The sequence below is a fragment of the Macaca mulatta genome, chromosome 15, assembly GCF_049350105.2.
Source record: "Macaca mulatta isolate MMU2019108-1 chromosome 15, T2T-MMU8v2.0, whole genome shotgun sequence".
In the NCBI taxonomy this organism is placed as follows: Eukaryota; Metazoa; Chordata; class Mammalia; order Primates; family Cercopithecidae; genus Macaca; species Macaca mulatta.
The window spans coordinates 90415820-90422282 of NC_133420.1; positions in this window are offsets into that span (position 1 = coordinate 90415820).

Consider the following 6463-nt stretch of genomic DNA (forward strand, 5'->3'; position numbering starts at 1 on the left):
TCATTTTACTCTCAAAGGCAACATGCCGACTGCCAAGCACTCACCCACAAGGATACCTAAAACATGCATATACTAGCATCTGGGCGAAATTTAGCAATCCCCATTGTGACACATTGCAAATGCAAGTGAAAGGAGAAACGTTCACTTTTGTGGGTTCCAGGCAACTACTCCAGTCTAAACACAGGCTGTTTCCTTTAAAACCACCCTCAACAACCTTCCCACAACTGCTCCTTGCCATGAAACAGCTACCACTTGCAGGATGGGGGGAGCAAAAATGGAAACAATCTGTTTAGCAGCACTTTTCCAGCAAATTTCTGCTTTGAGACCTTAATGACACCATCCAAGTATCACCTGCAGTTGCTGTTTATGCATACTCAGAGGTGGGAGATGTGCCGATCTCTGTTTGAACAACAAAAATGCGGAAACACAATCCCAGCCTTTGAATTGTGTAACTGCTTGAATTAATGTTTGAGAACACTTTCAAAACACAGTCAATTTTAAAAATACGGAAACACAGAGTCCATTATGTTCAACTCACTTTTGCTAAAGAGAGCATGCTACCTTTAGTTTTAAAGTGTTGTAAGTAAAGGAGAAATGCCACTTGGGGGACCCAGGTTCAGAAATGATAATTATGATGCTCTTGGATTAGACCTCTTTGAAGCAAATGCGAGATGGCTTTATAAACCCTGCCCAGCAGATAAACAATCTTTTTTATCTTGCCTGGTTCTCCATTAGCTCTGCAGCTCTCTTAAAGAGAGAAAAAAATTATCTGATACAGAAATTTATGAAGGGAGACATTTGATAGGTGGATCACTGATGCAGATAATCCAAAATGACAAATTTTCATGAAGTCACTTTTATTAAAATACTCCTCTTGTATTCCATTATTGCCTATTTGCCTTCCTAGTGATATTTTTGCTTTTGTCAGTGAGATGATTAGAACATGAAAATAGTTTTTTATATATAAAACAAATATATCTTGTTAAAAACTTTATTTCCCCTACTTAATATGACCTTTCACAGATGACTTGTCTGTCTGATATGCATGGTTTTCCAAATTCTGTCTCATCATACCAGTGTTAGCAATAATTGAACAATATTTGTCACCAGTGGGGGAAAAAATTAAGCTGTTTCCTGAGGTTTGAAAAAAATTGCATTGAGATCTTATTCATGCCAAGTCTTATGGATTAGATACTCAATTAAAGTAGTTGATGTAGAAAATATAAAATCTCACTCAACCTCTGTATTTTAATTTAGTTTTTGAATGCCAATTTATATGTGTAAAATGTAATGCAATACTTTTATTAACTCATTATTTATTGTTTTGTAGCTATTCAACTCAATCCATATAAAATGTAAATCTGGATTGCCATCTACATTGTATAAATAATCGCCAAGAGTAGAACCAGAGAACAGTCAGGCTACCTGCGATGGGGTCAGTTTGTACTTAGGTTTTCCTCTGCCACCATCACCAAACATTCAGTTTTCTTCTTCTTCCCCTCGATCCCCAACTCTTTGCTTCCAAGTACTGGAGATTCCTGGGGTTCTCAGATAGTTATTTTAAAAGAAAAATAAAAGCTCCTTTTCTCTCAGAGTTGATAATGCCACTGAGAGGCACACATCCTTATATAAAAGAGAATATGAGTAAAAATCTATAATATCCTACAAATCATGCATAAAAGTTGAGGAATGAGAAGTAAGACTGACAAGGGACGAGGAGGGGAAACTTTCAGAAAAGAGTGTGTCTAGGGCAGAGAAGTGAGAAATGGTAATGAATTAATAGGGAAGAGTGGAAGAAGGTTAATGGTGACCATATTTCAGCTAATGAATCAGAGACAATGTGTCATGAATGTTGATGCAAATCTTTAATTTATGTAGCATCTTACAGTTTACAAAGTACTTTTGCCATATTATCTCATTTGCTTTTCACTAAGGTTCCATGATATCGGCAGATGGGGTGTTACTAATCCTCACTCTGTAAATAAAGAATCGGAGTGCCAGAGAAGTTTGGTGCCAATACTAAAAGTTCACACAGTGAGAAAGTGACAGGGAATCAAATATTTATCCAACTCAGCATTCTTTCCAGCAATGTGTACCACCATGTCTCAGGTTGCCAACATCTTTACCAGATTCCCAGAGAGGTCTCTTTAGTTCTGGCCAGGTCTTTCCATCAGGGCCCCCTGAAAGCATGGTTCAGGTTGATACTGAGTCCTGGGTTCCCCTGGAGGAATGTCCCACAAAGAAATCCTTGTCTTGGTGCTTTTACTGGTGCAGACAGCTCATGGCTAAGGCCCTCTTTGGGGATATCAAAACTCTCTAGGTCCAGGTTCAAAATCTTCTATACGTTCTCTGTGTCTGCTTTTAGACAGACACCATCAGTATATGATAGCTTACCTCAAAGCTTCACTTACTGTATCAACCCTCAGAAGCACTTTCTGATCCCTTCAACCTGTACATCTGTCTTCTTATCTAAATCCTGGCCCAGCTCAATCCATACCTTCCTGACCATGCTACCAAAAAAAAAATCTCTTTTGTAAACTTCTCTTATGCTTATTGTCTTTTCACTCAGTTAGCTATGAGTCAGTCTGCATACACCTTGAGATGAGTGTCTATGACTTATCCTCGTTTGATATTCCCTTCAGCAGGGAACCCACAGGCATTTAATAAATATTCCTTGATTGAAAGATTTTGGCCTCTGTCTCTACCTCAACAAAATGAAATATTATGGCTATATTGTATAGGAGTTTCATAATAAAAATGATCATCACCAAATATAATTTATCCTGATGTATTTCACAGTAGTGTAGATATATTAAAGTTTCTCCTGTCAAAAGCCTTTCTTTTAATTTGTTTTTATCATTTTAGAAAGAGGCATTCATTCACTTCGGTTACCTACATAAAATTAGAGCTAATCTACAGTTCTCTTTCTTGATCTCAAAGCAACCATAGGTATGCTTTTATTTTTACCAACTTGATTGTAATTATCAACTTTGGGATTCATTTCTGATGAAAAAGAACCTGAATCTGTAATACTAACTCCAAAGGAACTAAAGGGAATGTTTTATGTGCCTGTGGGAAGCTTTAGCACTGTACAAATTAATTGCACTCATCTATAATCTTTCTGGGAGTTACATATATGCAAGCCAATTGAATCATGAAATTAAACCTGAAACTATTCAAGTCACACAGACTATGGGATGATATTATCTCAGAGTTACCTACTCCTCTTCATTAATCTATTGATAAAGTAAACCGTTTTATTATCTTCTGCCCCAGTATTTGTTTGTGGCAATAACTAGTTCCAAAATTTTTACTAAAATTAGATGTTAGGTTGTGATTCTTTATAATGAAATTTCATTCATCACTGAGCCAGTGTTGACCTTTGTGTTCTATATGCTATTTTATGCTATTTTAAGCTTGGGTTGAATTTCTGCCATCTATATTAGTTTCAGCAGATGAACAAACCACAAGTCTGTCCTGTTCTACTGTATTATTTTAAGCTTAATGTTATTAGAAGCTATTGTGCTTGGAGACAATGGAAATCATGTCCACAACCAATTCTGAAGGCAATAGGAAATTGAGAAAGTAGTTCAATAAACAGATGCTTCCTCTGCCTTTTTAAAGAAAATTATATTTATGTGAGCAGGCTTTCTCCATATAATATAGTCTGCATGTTTAAAAGGCAATCATTTCCCCCAGTTTATTCACTTAAATGAAATCACTACTGCCCACAGAAGTATTCCCTTGTCTTGCCCCATGTCAACACTCTGATGTGTGGAGTTGGACTGAAACAAGATAGGAAATGAAATTCCACAAGTGTGTCAGATTTAAAAGAGCAACTGGAGTTTGAAATAGCTCTCTGGATTTTTTAAGGATTTTTACAAGAGCAAACTACAGGGGGCAGCAAATATTAACAGGCTCATAGGAGTGTGCTGAACCTTGGAATTAGCAAGTGCTAGTCGGCTCAACTTCTCTCTGAAGAGAAATGCCCAACTTTAATGTGAAACGTATAGTGTTTTCATTGCTTTAGCTTTATGATATATGAGATCTAAATCTAGAAGGCTTTTCCTACCTGTCTTTACACGGTAAACTAAAGTCTGGAGGAGCGTCTCACATTTCAGCAGCACTCATTGTCTTCCTCAAATTCTGCAATCAAGTGTGATGTGCTGAAGTGACATGGATTAAAAACCTGGGATTATCTGAGCATTAAAGTGAATGCAGGGCACGGGAATTGCACACATATCGAGGAGAGGAGAAAGCATACTGCAAAGGACATTTTATTCTCCATTTTATTTATTCATAGTGAGTGGAAGTCTGTTGGACTCTCCTGAAAAATCTTCCACACTGTTGGAAGGTTCTATTATCTAAGAGATAGTTTCCAACTCTTTGGTATATTTAAAATCAAGCTCACTATCACTGAATTTCCAAAGTAAAACTCTCAGTCTCTTTTTCAAAAGGACAGAGACGGTGGGAACATATTATCCATTAATAGTGTTGAACTTGACTTACGTTTTTATTTTGGCAACCAAAAAGATAGAGAATGCCAGACCCTCTTGGAAGGACTTTGATCTCATCCTGGTGTATCTTTACAAAATAGCCGCATAGAAGCTTTGGGGAAAGTCTGAAAAGCAGAAAAGGAAACATGGTCATTATTTCACCTAGCTCAAATCCCCATGTTTAAAAATATCAACAGCTGCTAGAAGGGTTGCAAAGTTCTTTAATTGGTGATTAATATAGTTACTAACATAGAGTAAGAGTACTGCACAAGACTTAAAGGCAGAAGTTGAATCCGTTTCCAAAGTTAAAAGTGAAAATATAAAACTTGTGACAATATATATGCAAAAGACAGCACTGCATTGGAGTGAGAAGTGAGGAGACTTGATTCCTATTTTGGTTTTGCCACAAGCAGATCTCTTTTGCTCTCTGGGCTCCAAATTGTTTCTTGTCTCTCTCTGTTGATTGGTGCCATCTACTATTTGGAATTCCTAATTTAAGTTGGTTGCTGTGTTCCTTTTTTTGTGATGAAATATAAATTAACAACAAGGGCATATCATAAAAACAACCATGAGCCCATCAACCAAGAGTAAATAAATGTTAGTATGCCATTTTACCCCAAAACGACTTTCCTTTTTCAAATGGCATTTTTACACATTTTGTTGCAATATAGCAAATATTCAGTAAATATTACTAAATATTTACTAAGTGTACAGTTTAAGGACTTTTCATAAGCTGAAAACACCTGTGCAACCAAAAATTAGACAAAAATAATAGGATATCACAAGCATCATGTATGACCACATCTATACCCACTTACAGTTTCTAAGTACCCCCCAACCCCCACATTCTGACTCCTATCAGGATACACCGACTTCTGTTTTTATATAAATCAGGTAAATCATGCAATATATACTTGTTGGTGTCTGGTTTCATTTGTCCAACCTTATGTTTGCAAGGTTTATCCATACAGTTGCATGCAGTTGTAGATTTTTTTTTTTTTTCTTTTTTTTTTGAGAAGGAGTTTTGCTCTTGTTGCCCAAGCTGGAGTGCAATGGGGTGATCTTGGCTCACTGCAACCTCTGCCTCCCAGCTTCAAGCAATAATCCTGCCTCAGCCTCCTGAGTAGCTGGGATTACAGGCACATATTACCATGCCTGTTTAATTTTTGTATTTTTAGTAGAAACAGGGCTTTACCACATTAGCCAGACTGGTCTCGAACTCCTGACCTCAGGTGATCCACCTGCCTCAGCCTCCCAAAGTGCTGGGATTACAGGCATGAGCCACTGTGCCTGGCCTAGGTTGGTTATTCTTATTGCTGCCTGCTATTCCATTGTGTGCATATCTTCAGATACGTTTTACAAAATGCAATGTGAGAGATACAATACGTTTGAGCTGTATATCTTTTTTTTTTTTATCATTAATGATATATAAAATTGCTCTGTGGGATTTGAATTTTTCTTAAATAGTTCCTTACCATTCATACCATTCTACAGCGAGCTTTTATTCCCTCAACATTGTGTCATAAATGTGTTTCCACTTTGATAGATGCATACCTAGTCCCTTTTAACTTCTGAAGAGTGGCCCAATTAATATACCACATTTTCAAATGTGTATATTATTGACGGCCACTTAGGTTATATCTTCCTTGTGCACATGCATAAGAGGTCCCCCACTGCATACCTGGAAGTATGATTGCATCTTTAGCATATTGTGCCAAAGTGCTCTCAAAGCAGGTTTAGCAAAAAGCCATAGGAGCTCTCAGTGCTCCACACACTTGTCAACACTTGGAATTGTCAGATTGCCATTTGTTTGCTTGTGGATTGTTGGGTTTTGTCAATTTTCTGAGAGTGAAATGGTGTTTCTCCGATTACTGGAAATGTTGAGCATCATGGTCCTTTCTTGGTCACTTCACTTTCTGTTTCTCTGCAAACCTTTTGTTTTCCACACTCAGCTCCCTTCTCTACTC